Source organism: Pseudophryne corroboree, chromosome 2 (assembly GCF_028390025.1).
Source record: "Pseudophryne corroboree isolate aPseCor3 chromosome 2, aPseCor3.hap2, whole genome shotgun sequence".
In the NCBI taxonomy this organism is placed as follows: domain Eukaryota; kingdom Metazoa; phylum Chordata; class Amphibia; order Anura; family Myobatrachidae; genus Pseudophryne; species Pseudophryne corroboree.
The window spans coordinates 293,341,163-293,358,162 of NC_086445.1; the positions used below are offsets into that span (position 1 = coordinate 293,341,163).

General features: G+C 39.3%; 3 pseudogenes; 1 reads left to right on the top strand and 2 right to left on the bottom strand.

Moving 5' to 3' along the window:
• Positions 1–4,219: 4,219 nt before the first annotated feature.
• On the bottom strand, positions 4,220–4,338 carry LOC135051414 (5S ribosomal RNA; annotated as a pseudogene).
• A 6,603-nt stretch (positions 4,339–10,941) lies between these two features.
• On the bottom strand, positions 10,942–11,060 carry LOC135051415 (5S ribosomal RNA; annotated as a pseudogene).
• A 2,989-nt stretch (positions 11,061–14,049) lies between these two features.
• On the top strand, positions 14,050–14,168 carry LOC135051416 (5S ribosomal RNA; annotated as a pseudogene).
• Positions 14,169–17,000: the final 2,832 nt, after the last annotated feature.

Here is a 17,000-nt window from a genome sequence, read left to right on the forward strand (position 1 = left end):
ATGTCTCTGCTCACTCTACTCGCAAGGTAGGTCCTTTATGCACAGCACAACATGGTGCTTCAGCAGAAAAGATATGTAAGGCAGCCACATGGTCTTCTATTAACAAATTCATTAAACATTATGCCTTGGATACTTTTGCCTCTCGTGATGCTGAATTTGGGAGTAAGGTTCTCCTGTACAATCAGGAGCATCCCCACCACTAAAAATTTTTTGGAAATCCCATTGTTATCCTGTGGATAACCTGTGGACCCTGCCGGAGAAATATACGTTATGGTAAGAACTTACCATTGATAACGGTATTTCTCCTAAGTCCACAGGTTGCACAGGGATCCCACCATGACGCACCTGATTTGAGGATCCTTTTACTCACTAACGTCTTCCTTCTTGTACGGAAGGGTGTGCATGTGTGTTCATCTCGCCTGATTAGGGCTCTACATGATGCTCCTGCCTAGATGCTTTGGAGCCAGATTTGCCTGAGCCAGTGGACGGGGATATATGGATGGGCCTGTTGCATCCTGGAAGGCCTGAAAGCTTTTAATCATTTGGTGCCAATCCGCTGTCGCTCCATCATATGCCATTGTTATCCTGTGGAACCTGTGGACTTAGGATAAATACCGTTATCAATGGTAAGTTCTTACCATAACATTTATTTTACTAACCTCTAGGGGTTGCCAATCTGAGTTTCCGTATAAGTCTTTTGGATTAATACAGGCTCATCAATTTTTTATTTAAATCACATGGAAAAAATATTAACCTTTTCTGGGTTCAAAATTATTTATGCATGTACAACTAGAAAGGTCATGTATGCTCAGCTGGATCAAAGTGATTCTACAGTTACATTGCAGATGCCAGGTAGATGACAGTGAGAATATCGCAGCCACCATGGTGATTTCTGCATCAAACCAATCAATGCACAATGTCTACAGGATCAATCCAAAGATCAATCTACTAACCGCTATTCTCACTTAGTTGTTGCCTCTTGAGCTGCTCCAAATAAACATTTTTATTGGGCTACTCTGCTTTTGTCATAAACAACCTCCCTTCCACACTTAAAAGTATATGAGTGGGAGGACCAATAGAAGTCTTTATGTCTTCTTTGTAACATTCATACTTTTACCATATTGCCATACAGCTTATTATTGGCTTGGGCTGTGAGGAAAAAATGTCAGAAACAAAATGGCTGCACAGATGAGACCCTTTAGTGTTTAAAAAAAAAAGGCAAATGGCCGTTTGCTTGCTGTCATGATCTCAATGTAATACCTGTCAATAACAAAATGCAGGCTAATGAAGGGTTATGGGGGAGATGTAGCATGCAGTATTAAAAGTGGAAGTGGATAAGTGGACTAGTGGGGAAGTCGAGCATATCAACCAAACCAATCAGCTTCTACATATCATTTTTTTTAGAATGTACTTGATAAATGCTATCTCAAAGCTGATTGGTTTATATGGCCAATTTTTCCACTGGTCAACCTCTCCACTCTTTACACTGCTTGACAACTCTCCCCTTTAGTCTTAGGACAGGCATACATCCAACTGTATATCTATCTTAACAATCCTTTTTGTTAATAAAGCATATATCTTTTCTTGTATTTTACCTGTTGGCTTATCAAATTCAGCATGAAAAAAATAAATAATCTAGTGTAGAATACAACAATAGTTTGTAAAAAAAAAAAAAGTGGTAATTACTGCACTTACCTGTGAAAGATCAGATGAAGCTTTTATAAAATAATCAAGTCTGGTGCTTCACTGTTCATAATAACAAGTGTTCATAATAACATTTTGCATGAAAAAGGAAGCAATATATAGTGGTATTGTTTTGAGAAGAGCTTAATTTTTTTACTTGATAATTAAAAATTGTGCTCATATTAGAATCAATTTTCTTTGTGCCAAAACCAAATCCCCAATGTTCACTAAAACATTTAAAAAGTTTATTAATTCTATAAGATAATTTGAAATAATGTTATTCCAACATAAATGTTATATAGCAATAAAATTGGGTGCATAGACAAACCTATTAGAAGTAAAACATTTAGGTTAGATGATAAGTAATTTTGTTTGCATTATAGAAATACTTAAATCATGGTATGCTAGTAATTTGAGTTTTCCTATTTTATGTCACTGATGATAATCAACTCCCCCCCCCACCTCGACTGAAAGAAATCAATATATAACAACAAACCTAATCCTAACAAAATTGTCTATTTACAATAAAATATTTAATAAAAAAACATACTTAAACACATAATTAGATATTTGCAGTGCATGACTTCCCATTGTATAATTGACCCCACCCTACAAGTGGTATTAGATTCCCCAGTGAAAATAGTTGCCATTATTCTCTCCCCCCCAGCTATAACTGGATTACTGACAAGGCTGTGCAGGTGGAAAAAATCAGTTGGCACCATATGGACTGAAGTGTGAGAGCCACAAATAAAAAAAGCACGGGCACTGGGTGGTGGCTATGGTGGCTATAAGCCTACAGTATGTCATGATGTGAGACTTTTGGGTAGAGGTGGTTTACCTCAAACCCAAAGACAGAATAAGGAGCTGCTTGCCTTGACATTCAGCGTGCCTGCCATACCTGCTGAGATATTCAGCCCCATTGTGGGGGATTCATTGTGGGATTGTTTAAAAAAGGAGCAGAAGGAAAATTCCCAGCAAGGTAAGTTAGGGCTGAGGCTGTATTGACACATGAGGGAAGTTGCAGTGACATGAAGGGGAACTGAAGTGACATATAAGGGACTGGAATGACAGATGAGTGACAGATGAGAGGGGTTGGAGTGATACATGGGGACAGAGCTGGCCCTAACCAATATGATGCCCTAGGCAAGATTTTGGCTGGTGCCCCCCTAGTACCACCGCTAGTTCCGCCTCTGACCCTGCACCCCTTTCCCAGCACAATCACCCCTCACCCATAGCAGTTCTTATTTTGGTGCTTCTACCCCCTATGTTTTAAATAAGAACAATGCGCACATTCGGTGGGCAGCCCAAAGAGGCTCATGTTCTTGCTGGGGAGGGACATGGCCACACAATAGTACCCCCAATTCAAGTTACGCCACACAGTAGTGCAACTTTATTCACATTATATCATGTGATAGTGACCCTTATTCACATTACATCACACAGTAGTACCACTTTACCTTATATTCATTACTCCTCACAGTAGTGTCCCGTATTCACATTACATCACACTGAATTGCTCCTTATTCACATTACACCACACCATATTACTCTTTATTCACATTAGACCACACAGTAGTGTTCTTTCTATATGTTACACTACACAGTAGAGCACCTTACACACATAATGCCCCAAAATAATGCCCCTCACACATATGACACATATTTTTAATGTACTTATAAACATAACATGCCTTATACATTATGCCAACCTTTATTAATGCCCTTATACGCATAATGTCCCTTACACATATGCTGCACATTATTAAAGTCCTTATACACATAATGTCCCTTACACATCTGCCGCACATTATTAATGCATTTTTACATTGCATACAAAGGGCATTGCTGGTCAGCGATGGGATGGTGCGAAAATCTGATCGCACAGGCTTTCACAAGGTGATTGACAGGAAGAGGCTGATTGTGGGTGGCAACTGACCATTTACAGGGAGTGAGGTTGCAAAAAGAGAAGAAAGACTCTTTGTTGGGGCACGCTTGACTAAAACTTAACTTTTAATACGAATCTCATTAAAATATGGTACACAAAATCAACACACATATATATATTTTGATAGCACTATTAGTAAAAGGCCACAAACTTGTTATAGCCTTTCTCCCTAAGTGTTTTTATAATTTATTAAATGAAAAAAATCTCAGTCATAGAATAATTAGGAGTAATCTATCTACAATTAATGTACCTGATAGAGATGACAGTGACACCTGAGGTGAAAATATTAGAAATTAGAATATCACAAGATAGTGAGTAATCTTTAGCATAAAGTGCATAGGCATTAGATATAGTGCAATTATGCTGCAATTAAAGTCTTAGGATAATCACCTATAGAAAAGATATAACCTGGTAAAGGTTAATCTGCTACTTAGACGTTTATAACAATAAGGTACAGGAAAAAGAACACTTATTGCAAATAACTAGTAAATCAGAGAAGCTAGATAGATAAGAAGAGGGAAATGTAGGTGTGAAAAAGGTAATGGTCAAAGGTTGCTCCAACACCTCTGCTTTTCACAAGTACAGAGATGTTTATTACTACACCTGATATTCCCTAGTAGTCTCCCATATAGGTACTAATCAGGCTATTCACTGCTTAGCTTCCAAGATCAGGCGAGATTGGGCGTACCCAGTGAGATATGGTAGTAATAACACCTAGATCGTGAATGCAATGGTATATGGTTATTGGCATATACCAGAAGAAGTACCTCTATTATTCATTATTGTGCACAGTCCTTCTATTGCTTTTGCATTGCCGAATATGTATATGACTGGCATCAAAAATGCGAGAGTACTGGAAAGATATATAGAGACTAGGAAACGTATAGGTTCAGGGCCCGTCTTCTATTGTCCACTGTCAAATACAAATCTCATGTGGTGGACATAGGATGAGAAAGATGGGTTACCTGTGCCTAATGAAAGAAAGTGTGAAATTACATAGATATCTTAAGCCCTGACGACAGTAATAGGAGACTTTAAGGTGTAAGTTAATGGGCTAGAGCTGGCTATTGATAAATTCCCAAGATATAATTTATATTTCCCTGCTTAAGACATAAGAAAACGTTTCACAGTCAAAATGAATGAGTAGCAGATTAGGCGAATCTTAGATAATTGAATGATAAAAATTTCATAATATACGATACCAGGAGACGAGTGGGCTGAGCCGTGCACTGCTCAGCTACCACTAAACACAGACGGCCGTTTCACCGGAGGGTGGCTTGTTCACTGTGTGAAGAAGTGGTGGAAGTTGATCTATTTAAAGCAAAAGTGGGAGTGGTCAAAATAAGGGGACCAATCTTGTGGCATAGGAGGAGATAAGTATGATGTTATGTAACATCCTACATGTCACTTCCGGTCGGAAGACCCGGAAGTTGTTATATAGATTGTTCTGATTGACCCATAAAGTCTGTATGTAGATAATTAAAAAGTGGGAGATTAAGCAGAATTTGCTAGGGAGAAGTATAATTAAGCTTAGAGGATATAGGGGCCAAGGACGAACCTCAGCCTACTGATAGATAGGCTTTTAAAACCCCCGGACTTTCCATGGGTACATCGCCGGGAGTGTATACGTCACTTCCGGTTTCGGAGACCGGAAGTCGTGTTATGCCGCAGCATCAGAAATTCGATGTGCGGTTGATTTATAGGCCAATTAGGCCAGCAAGGATAGAAAGGGCCAGGAGGAGGATGTGGAAACGAACATCCGGCTGGCTATAGTAGCATAACAAAATTCAGAGATGGATACTCCGTGACCGGAGGTGATGTGGACATATCCTGATCCGGAAATGACTGCCCGCGTCACTTCCTGCCACGAATAGATGACCATCATAACATCCGGAGTGGAAAATCAGTGACCGGAAGTGACGCGGACGTAAGCCCACACAGGAAATGTCTGTCCACATTATTTCTGTTTTATATAAAACAGGAAAGGCTATGTATAACCCAAATTAGTGTATGAATGTTTGTATTTGACTGGTTGCTAGGTAACCATAATTTACCGGAGTTGGAAACCCGTGACCGGAAGTGACGTGGACGTAATCCCACAAAAGAAATAGCTGTCCCCAATGGTTCCTGTGTTAAATAAGACAGGAAAAGCTATGTGTAACCTAAAAAGGTGTTTGAAAGTTTGTATTTGACTGGTCGTTAGGTGACCAAAAGTGAAGTATACCTGGTAATATAAGAATTTTTTGATATAAATGAAAAAAAAATATAATTAAATAAGTAAATAAAAATAAAAATAAAAATAAATATAAATAATAATAAAAATAAAAATAATAAAGTAATATTTTTTACATGAAAACCTAGTGTGTACATGATATGTCTATAAAATATATGGTTGATTAATGACGATAAAGAAGTGGGAACTAAAGATTATTAAAGATTGATGAGAAAACAGATACAAATATAGTATTTATTATCAAATGGAGGATTTTTGAAGGAGACTAATGCAAGATATTAGATTATGGTAGAAATGGAATAGTGATTTGGATAAAGTTAATGATATTTGGTAGGGGAAAAATAAATAAATAAATAAATAAATAAATAAAATGAGATTGAGGAAGAAGTGAGTGAACTTAGTGTGAACACGAAAGGAGGAATTTTATTATATAGTGATTGCTGAATGCCTGTGTATGGGGTGAGGGTTATGGTTGAGGGGTTAAGTCTTGTGAATCTTAGAAGGGTGCGTTTGCTATGGGAATAAGATGAGAGGGATGGGTGAATATGTGGATGTGTTTGGAAAAGGATTTTTAAATGTGAGATGCAGTGTACCTGTGAGGAAGTTGGTGGAGATGTGTCCTAAAAGGACATAGGGAAGATGTAATATGTTGGTGAGTGAGTGATAGTGACAAGGGTAAATGATAATGACGAGGAGGATGAAATATAGGGAGAAATAATTCAGTAGGAGTGAAAGAATAAGGATGGGAAACGTATTTTAATGTGATGGGTTATGTTAATGGGATGAAGTAGGTGAAGGGAATGGGTGGGCAAGAAGGGGGTGGAGGGGGGTGTACGGTTGGGGTAGGAACCTGGAAGGGAAGGAGGGGGTTATTGGGGAATACGGGTGTGGGTACGTTGAAGGACTTAAATAAAAACTCCATAATTGATGTGTTCATTCATGCCCTTTGGTGCAAGGCAATTGAGTTTGAAAGTCCATTCGGATTCATGTTTTAAAAGATCTTGCATCAAATCTCCTCCACGTATTCCTAAGCTCACTCTTTCCAATCCAAAGGCTTTGAGTTCTTTAGGGTTGGCCTGATGATGTTTAAGAAAATGGCGTGCCACTGATGTTAATTTTTTCATTTTTAGAAGATCGGATGATGCATTTCTCACTGAGCCTACATGTTCCAAAATGCGTTGTTTCAGGGCTCTTGTAGTAATGCCCACATATTTCATGTTGCAGCTACACGATATGCAGTACACGACCCCAACTGCATTGCAGTTGATGAACTGGTTGATTGGTTTTTCTACACCATATCTGTCAATTACTGAAGATGTCTTGATCATGTGTGGGCATGCTTTGCAAGTTCCACATGGGAAAGACCCCTTGATGGTTGGCTGTTTTTTTGGGGTCTTGGAAAAATGACTACTTGTGAGTTTATCTTTGAGGTTTCTCGATCTTCTCCAACTCATGGAGGGTTTTGGTCCTATGCTCTCTGCCAGGTCGTTATCAAGAAGTAAGACTGGCTAGTGTTTGTTGATAGATTCCTGTATCTCCCTCCACTCTCTACAAAAAGTGCCCACAAATCTGAGTTTGTTATTTTTTTCCAAGTGTTTATGAGTTGTTGTATGAGGAAAGATCAGTGTGTCCCTTGGTATCTGGTTGATATGCCATTTGGCTTTTTTAATGGACCTGTGGCTATATCCACGTTTCCGTAACCTTACAGTTAATTCCATGCTTTTCTGCAGGAAAGTTGAGGAATCTGAGCAATTTCTTTTTAGACGTAGGAACTCACCCTTAGGGATATTTTCCACTGTCGGGGGGAAGTGCGCACTGGTCTGATGTAAGAGACTATTGGTAGATGTTTCTTTGCGATACAGTTCGGTTTCTATCTGGTTATTGGGTGCTCTGGAAATTAGAAGATCTAGGAAGCACACTGAGTCCTTACTGATGTGATGTGTGAGTCTCAAATTGTACTCATTGATATTTAGTTCCTCAATGAATGTTAATAACAATTTTTTGTCACCTTCCCATATCAGAATGATATCATCGATGTAGCGCCACCACGCAACTACATGCCGAGTATACTTCTCATTGTTTGGATGCATCACAATTTCCATCTCCCACCAGCCTAAGTATAAGTTTGCATATGTTGGTGCGCAAGCCGCACCCATAGCTGTGCCGCGGGTTTGAAGGTAGAACTTGTCGTTGAATGTGAAATAGTTCCCTGTTAGTATGAATTCCAGAAGTTCAATTAATAAGTCATGGAAGTCATTATTGCCAGCCATTTCAAGAAAGTACCTGACTGCTTTCAAGCCAATCTGATGTTTGATGCTGGTATAAAGCGATTCCACATCCAGTGTGACTAATAGATGGTTGTCGTCAAGTTGTACATCATGTAATTTTTGAAGTACATCTGTTGTGTCTCGTAAATATGAGGGCAAATTGAGCACATGTTGACGTAGGTGTAGGTCCAGAAAGATACTTGGTTTTTCCAGTATTCCCTCTTGTCCTGATACGATTGGTCGTCCTGGTGGTACAGAAATATTTTTATGAACCTTCGGTAGAAGGTACAGAGTAGGTGTTTTCGGTTTGGAAGTCGTAAGATACTCAGTTTCCTCTTTGGTTAGTGTGCCTTGAGAGTATGCCCGATCTAAAATCCTGTTAAGGGCAATCCTAAAGTTGTCTGTTGGATCAAAAGTAATTTGTTTATAACACTGTATATCTCCCAATTGTCTCATTGCTTCAATGATATACATTGATTTTGGCCATAGGACAATGTTGCCCCCCTTGTCCGAGGGCTTGATTACTATGTCAGGCCAGGACTGTATTTCTCGCAATGTTCTTCTTTCGATTTTGCTTAGATTGTCGCCACAGAATGGTTTGGATTGGGACTTGGTATAAATTTTATCCAGGTCACGGGCTACTAATTCTTGAAATACTCTGGTTTCAGGTGAGATATGTTCCGGAGGAAAAAAGGTTGATTTTTTCCTGCATTTGGGTCTTGAAATTATGTCCTTAGTATTCAAGTCATCCGTTTGAAGTTCCTCAAGTGCAGCTAGGGCCTCTATTTCTTCTGTGGTGAATGATTCATCTATTAAGTTAGGTTCCGTATTGTTTGACCAGGAGGATTCCTGACGCGTTGCAAAGAATTTTCTAAGAAGTAGTTTCCGCCCAAAGAGTTTTAGATCTTTTTCCCAATGGAAGCGATTCAGAGGTTGTGTCTCTCAGAAGGATAAGCCTTTTGAGAGGAGAGTAATGTGATCAGCAGTGAGGGTTTTGTCTGAGAGATTAATAACTCTGAGATTAGCCTCCTGTGTTACTTCCTCCTGTTGTTTCTGACTGGGTATCTGGGTTCCCAGTTGATTTGTTCTCATTGGTTTCTTAGTCCCCCTCCTCGTCTTCCTCTTTGTCGAAGTCTTGGTCTTCCACCCCTCCTGTCTGATCCTAAAAAATGAGTCGATGCATAATTATTGGAATCATCCCTATAGTTATAAGTTTCGCCTTCCATATTGCCAGGGTCAGAGTATTCCTCTCCCCCTGATGATTCTGCCTCAGAAGAAGTATATCTATCTTGCGACTGTGTGTATTCTCTGCGTGTGGATGTTTTGCTCCAACGGAATATGTTGCCTGTCTTGAAGTCTTGCATATCTCTCGCGAATTTACTTTTCTTTCTTTCAATTATTTTTTGTTCATAGGGTTCCAGTTCTTTCTTGATTTTTTCAAAAGTTTCTTGGAATTTAGTGTTGGTCTCCCATTCTTCAAGACTTTTCCCCAGGTCTTCTATTTCTTTTTCACACGCATTTAGCACAAGGTGATTGTGCTTAATTAGGATAGCCATGAGGTCTTGGGAGCATTTTAAAAGTACTCCTTCCCATTCTGTAGTTAGACTATCCGTGGTTAATTGAAAGGTCGGGAAGATTTTAGGTCTCAGACCTCGTGGTGTAATTTTATTTTTTACGTAACTTTCCAAAGTTTTGACATCCCATGCAGATCGCATTCTCTTCTGTAGACATGATCTTAGTTTGTTGAGTTCAAAGTCCCACCCCGTATTGCCTGAAGGCAAATCTGTTCCACTATTGAAGATATCTTCCACACTTTGTAGTGACGCATGTCTACTACTCAATTCATTGCGGAGGCTAAAAGAAGCCATGCTTATGGTTTTTTATTATTATAGAATGAGATATTATAATAAGTATGTAACAAATATATGTCCTTATATGGGTGTGTGTGGTAAAAGAGTGTACTACAACAAATTATGCCAATAATCGGCTTAAGGGAACATAAATGTTCTGTCCGCACTGGCGCATGAAGCTGAAGATTCTATCAGCAAAAGTGAACAGGAAAAAAGGTTAGTTGGTGCCGCACAGGACTATGAAAATTTCTTTGTAATGGGCTATTAGAGAATTTGTCCCTTGTGTACCAACAGTACAGATGCATAAGACACGACTGTATCAGTAATCAAGGAGATTGTTGGTGGTGCACCCAGAGTCAATAATACATAGTGAGGTTGCAAAAAGAGAAGAAAGACTCTTTGTTGGGGCACGCTTGACTAAAACTTAACTTTTAATACGAATCTCATTAAAATATGGTACACAAAATCAACACACACATATATATATATATTTTTATAGCACTATTAGGAAAAGGCCACAAACTTGTTATAGCCTTTCTCCCTTAGTGTTTTTATAATTTATTAAACAAAAAAATTCTCAGTCATAGAATAATTAGGAGTAATCTATCTACAATTAATGTACCTGATAGAGATGACAGTGACACCTGAGGTGAAAATATTAGAAATTAGAATATCACAAGATAGTGAGTAATCTTTAGCATAAAGTGCATAGGCATTAGATATAGTGCAATTATGCTGCAATTAAAGTCTTAGGATAATCACCTATAGAAAAGATATAACCTGGTAAAGGTTAATCTGCTACTTAGACGTTTATAACAATAAGGTACAGGAAAAAGAACACATATTGCAAATAACTAGTAAGTCAGAGAAGCTAGATAGATAAGAAGAGGGAAATGTAGGTGTGAAAAAGGTAATGGTCAAAGGTTGCTCCAACACCTCTGCTTTTCACAAGTACAGAGATGTTTATTACTACACCTGATATTCCCTAGTAGTCTCCCATATAGGTACTAATCAGGCTATTCACTGCTTAGCTTCCAAGATCAGGCGAGATTGGGCGTACCCAGTGAGATATGGTAGTAATAACACCTAGATCGTGAATGCAATGGTATATGGTTATTGGCATATACCAGAAGAAGTACCTCTATTATTCATTATTGTGCACAGTCCTTCTATTGCTTTTGCATTGCCGAATATGTATATGACTGGCATCAAAAATGCGAGAGTACTGGAAAGATATATAGAGACTAGGAAACGTATAGGTTCAGGGCCCGTCTTCTATTGTCCACTGTCAAATACAAATCTCATGTGGTGGACATAGGACGAGAAAGATGGGTTACCTGTGCCTAATGAAAGAAAGTGTGAAATTACATAGGTATCTTAAGCTCTGACGACAGTAATAGGAGACTTTAAAGTGTAAGTTAATGGGCTAGAGCAGGCTATTGATAAATTCCCAAGATATAATTTATATTTCACTGCTTAAGACATAAGAAAACGTTTCACAGTCAAAATGAATGAGTAGCAGATTAGGCGAATCTTAGATAATTGAATGATCAAAATTTCATAATATACGATACCAGGAGACGAGTGGGCTGAGCCGTGCACTGCTCAGCTACCACTAAACACAGACGGCCGTTTCACCGGATGGTGGCTTGTTCACTGTGTGAAGAAGTGGTGGAAGTTGATCTATTTAAAGCAAAAGTGGGAGTGGTCCAAATGTGGGGACCAATCTTGTGGCATAGGAGGAGATAAGTATGATGTTATGTAACATCCTACATGTCACTTCCGGTCGGAAGACCCGGAAGTTGTTATATAGATTGTTCTGATTGACCCATAAAGTCTGTATGTAGATAATTAAAAAGTGGGAGATTAAGCAGAATTTGCTAGGGAGAAGTATAATTAAGCTTAGAGGATATAGGGGCCAAGGACGAACCTCAGCCTACTGATAGATAGGCTTTTAAAACCCCCGGACTTTCCGTGGGTACATCGCCGGGAGTGTATACGTCACTTCCGGTTTCGGAGACCGGAAGTCGTGTTATGCCGCAGCATCAGAAATTCGATGTGCGGTTGATTTATAGGCCAATTAGGCCAGCAAGGATAGAAAGGGCCAGGAGGAGGATGTGGAAACGAACATCCGGCTGGCTATAGTAGCATAACAAAATTCAGAGATGGATACTCCGTGACCGGAGGTGATGTGGACATATCCTGATCCGGAAATGACTGCCCGCGTCACTTCCTGCCACGAATAGATGACCATCATAACATCCGGAGTGGAAAATCAGTGACCGGAAGTGACGCGGACGTAAGCCCACACAGGAAATGTCTGTCCACATTATTTCTGTTTTATATAAAACAGGAAAGGCTATGTATAACCCAAATTAGTGTATGAATGTTTGTATTTGACTGGTTGCTAGGTAACCATAATTTACCGGAGTTGGAAACCCGTGACCGGAAGTGACGTGGACGTAATCCCACAAAAGAAATAGCTGTCCCCAATGGTTCCTGTGTTAAATAAGACAGGAAAAGCTATGTGTAACCTAAAAAGGTGTTTGAAAGTTTGTATTTGACTGGTCGTTAGGTGACCAAAAGTTAAGTATACCTGGTAATATAAGAATTTTTTGATATAAATGAAAAAATATATAATTAAATAAGTAAATAAAAATAAAAATAAATATAAATAATAATAAAAATAAAAATAATAAAGTAATATTTTTTATATGATAACCTAGTGTGTACATGATATGTCTATAAAATATATGGTTGATTAATGACGATAAAGAAGTGGGAACTAAAGATTATTAAAGATTGATGAGAAAACAGAAATAATGTGGACAGACATTTCCTGTGTGGGCTTACGTCCGCGTCACTTCCGGTCACTGATTTTCCACTCCGGATGTTATGATGGTCATTTATTCGTGGCAGGAAGTGACGCGGGCAGTCATTTCCGGATCAGGATATGTCCACATCACCTCCGGTCACGGAGTATCCATCTCTGAATTTTGTTATGCTACTATAGCCAGCCGGATGTTCGTTTCCACATCCTCCTCCTGGCCCTTTCTATCCTTGCTGGCCTAATTGGCCTATAAATCAACCGCACATCGAATTTCTGATGCTGCGGCATAACACGACTTCCGGTCTCCGAAACCGTAAGTGACGTATACACTCCCGGCGATGTACCCACGGAAAGTCCGGGGGTTTTAAAAGCCTATCTATCAGTAGGCTGAGGTTCGTCCTTGGCCCCTATATCCTCTAAGCTTAATTATACTTCTCCCTAGCAAATTCTGCTTAATCTCCCACTTTTTAATTATCTACATACAGACTTTATGGGTCAATCAGAACAATCTATATAACAACTTCCGGGTCTTCCGACCGGAAGTGACATGTAGGATGTTACATAACATCATACTTATCTCCTCCTATGCCACAAGATTGGTCCCCACATTTGGACCACTCCCACTTTTGCTTTAAATAGATCAACTTCCACCACTTCTTCACACAGTGAACAAGCCACCATCCGGTGAAACGGCCGTCTGTGTTTAGTGGTAGCTGAGCAGTGCACGGCTCAGCCCACTCGTCTCCTGGTATCGTATATTATGAAATTTTGATCATTCAATTATCTAAGATTCGCCTAATCTGCTACTCTTTCATTTTGACTGTGAAACGTTTTCTTATGTCTTAAGCAGTGAAATATAAATTATATCTTGGGAATTTATCAATAGCCAGCTCTAGCCCATTAACTTACACCTTAAAGTCTCCTATTACTGTCGTCAGGGCTTAAGATACCTATGTAATTTCACACTTTCTTTCATTAGGCACAGGTAACCCATCTTTCTCATCCTATGTCCACCACATGAGATTTGTATTTGACAGTAAGACAATAGAAGACGGGCCCTGAACCTATACGTTTCCTAGTCTCTATATATCTTTCCAGTACTCTCGCATTTTTGATGCCAGTCATATACATATTCGGCAATGCAAAAGCAATAGAAGGACTGTGCACAATAATGAATAATAGAGGTACTTCTTCTGGTATATGCCAATAACCATATACCATTGCATTCACGATCTAGGTGTTATTACTACCATATCTCACTGGGTACGCCCAATCTCGCCTGATCTTGGAAGCTAAGCAGTGAATAGCCTGATTAGTACCTATATGGGAGACTACTAGGGAATATCAGGTGTAGTAATAAACATCTCTGTACTTGTGAAAAGCAGAGGTGTTGGAGCAACCTTTGACCATTACCTTTTTCACACCTACATTTCCCTCTTCTTATCTATCTAGCTTCTCTGACTTACTAGTTATTTGCAATAAGTGTTCTTTTTCCTGTACCTTATTGTTATACACGTCTAAGTAGCAGATTAACCTTTACCAGGTTATATCTTTTCTATAGGTGATTATCCTAAGACTTTAATTGCAGCATAATTGCACTATATCTAATGCCTATGCACTTTATGCTAAAGATTACTCACTATCTTGTGATATTCTAATTTCTAATATTTTCACCTCAGGTGTCACTGTCATCTCTATCAGGTACATTAATTGTAGATAGATTACTCCTAATTATTCTATGACTGAGAATTTTTTCGTTTAATAAATTATAAAAACACTAAGGGAGAAAGGCTATAACAAGTTTGTGGCCTTTTTCTAATAGTGCTATAAAAATATATATATATATGTGTGTTGATTTTGTGTACCATATTTTAATGAGATTCGTATTAAAAGTTAAGTTTTAGTCAAGCGTGCCCCAACAAAGAGTCTTTCTTCGCTTTTTGCAACCTCACTATGTATTATTGACTCTGGGTGCACCACCAACAATCTCCTTGATTACCGATACAGTCGTGTCTTATGCATCTGTACTGTTGGTTCACAAGGGACAAATTCTCTAAAAGCCCATTACAAAGAAATTTTCATAGTCCTGTGCGGCACCAACTAACCTTTTTTCCCATTTACAGGGAGTGTCTGGAAAAACGCAGGCGTGCCAAAGCGTTTTCAGGGAGTGTGTCTGATGTCAGCTCCAGCCCCAATCAGCCTGTTCTCATCGCACTGTAGGAGTAAGTCCTGTGCACAGCCTGCACAAAGTGGATTTTTACATCAATGCATACACATGCGATCGCATACTTACACGGCAAATCGAGGCAGTGACTATCTGATCACAGAATAGCATAATTAGCATCCCAGTGATCAGATACCCACACAGCACTCACATGGCCACTAACACTGTGACCTCTGCCTGGATACATATATGTCCTCATACATCTTGTCTCAATGAGCCATGCAGCAGGGGATGCCTGGCATAAGTCAGCTGGCTTCTCTGCTAACGTCAGGTGCCTTTATTTTATGAAAATGTGTTTTATTTGCATTGCTATGTGACTAGAACACACAAGCATCTTCTGCTGATTAAAATGATATGCGACATGCCTATATTCTGTGTGTGACTGTGGCTGTATCTACATACGAAATGCTACATTACATTGATTTCCAGGAATACATAATAATGTAGCATTTCATATGCAGATACAGATGCAGTCACACACAGAATATGGGCATTCCACATATCATTTTAATCAACATAATCTGCTTGTGCCCCTAGGCATCACATATGCCCTAGGCATTTGCCTAGTTTGCCTATGCCTAGGGCTGGTTCTGCATGGGGAGCTGGAGTTACACAGCAGGGAACTGTAGTGACACATTGGGGGCTGGAGTTTATTATGTAGATCTGGATTGTTCAGTTAATTTTATTTGCATCTGGCTTTTTCAGTGTACTTTATGTGGAGCTGGCTTGTCCAGTGTATTGTATTTGGATCTGCCAGTGTCAAATGTAATGAGTAAAAATAAAAATATAAGTTACGGGACATGCACAGCATAGGGTAAGTAAATTGTAATCTGGATGTAACAGGAGTGGGGATGGGGGGGTCAGAACTATATCTTGCTTAGGGCCCCATGGGGTCTTAATTAGTGATGTGCTTTATCCCCCCCTACCCCTCACCCATGTTTTTGTTTTGGATTCATATTAATTTTGTGTTTTGGGTCTAATTTTGCAAAACCACACTCATGTGTTTTGATTTTGGAACTGTATTTACAAAAAATGCTAAACACAGCTAAAATCTTGTGTTTTGAGCCTGTTTTTGTTCCTACAGTATTACTACCCTCAATAACATTGATTTCAACTAATTTTCAGTCAATTTTGACCACCTCACAGCCCATAATATCGTTCATCAATATTGGCCAAAGGCTGGCTGGCTAAACAAAGCTACAGAGCAACGGCACAAACACACGGCAGCTACTTTAAGAATATAAGCACATCTATGAAACATTGCGGGGCAGCAGTGGTACACAGGGTGGAACTTTAATAAACTATACAACCCCAAGTTATTTTTTGTGTTCTCTGGCACTGTATAATTAAATGAAGGAAGTCTTGAATGTAGATATATTGGTAATAAGGGTAGTGGCAGATAAGTATGCAGTGATGGATGAGAATGATTTCTGGCTAGAGAAATGAGGTACAGTAAGAATAAAGACTTATAAGTGGGCAGTAAGGGATGAGCCTGCATGTGGTGTAATAACCAGGACACTGTCTTTATCATACCCTAAAGCCGTCTTGTGGTGTTGAGGAGAAATAGTGTTGCACTGCCAGCTTTGATCGTTAGGACTCTCCTTAAGCTACAGTCCCAGTTCAGGCACTACTTGTAGGGTCCCCAAAACTTTTTAATTCCAGCTGCTACCTCCAGCAGTCTGGAAGCAGTAGAGATCTCCGTTGCACACGGAAACCTCCATCGGTATTACCTATCCCAGAATGCCGCTGTTTAAGTAGTAAGTCTCTCAGGCTTCATCTGGTTACCTATCCCCTGGATCACAGAACAATCCCGTATCAGCTCCCACCATTGTAGGATAAGTCTTGCAGTCACAGAGCTGGTATTTTAAAGTATGTAGTTACTCTCTGTTGTTCTATGTAAATTTTGAAATGGCACCTGTATCCAAAACACACAAGATCTGATGCCAGTAAAATTTTGTTTAGCCTCTT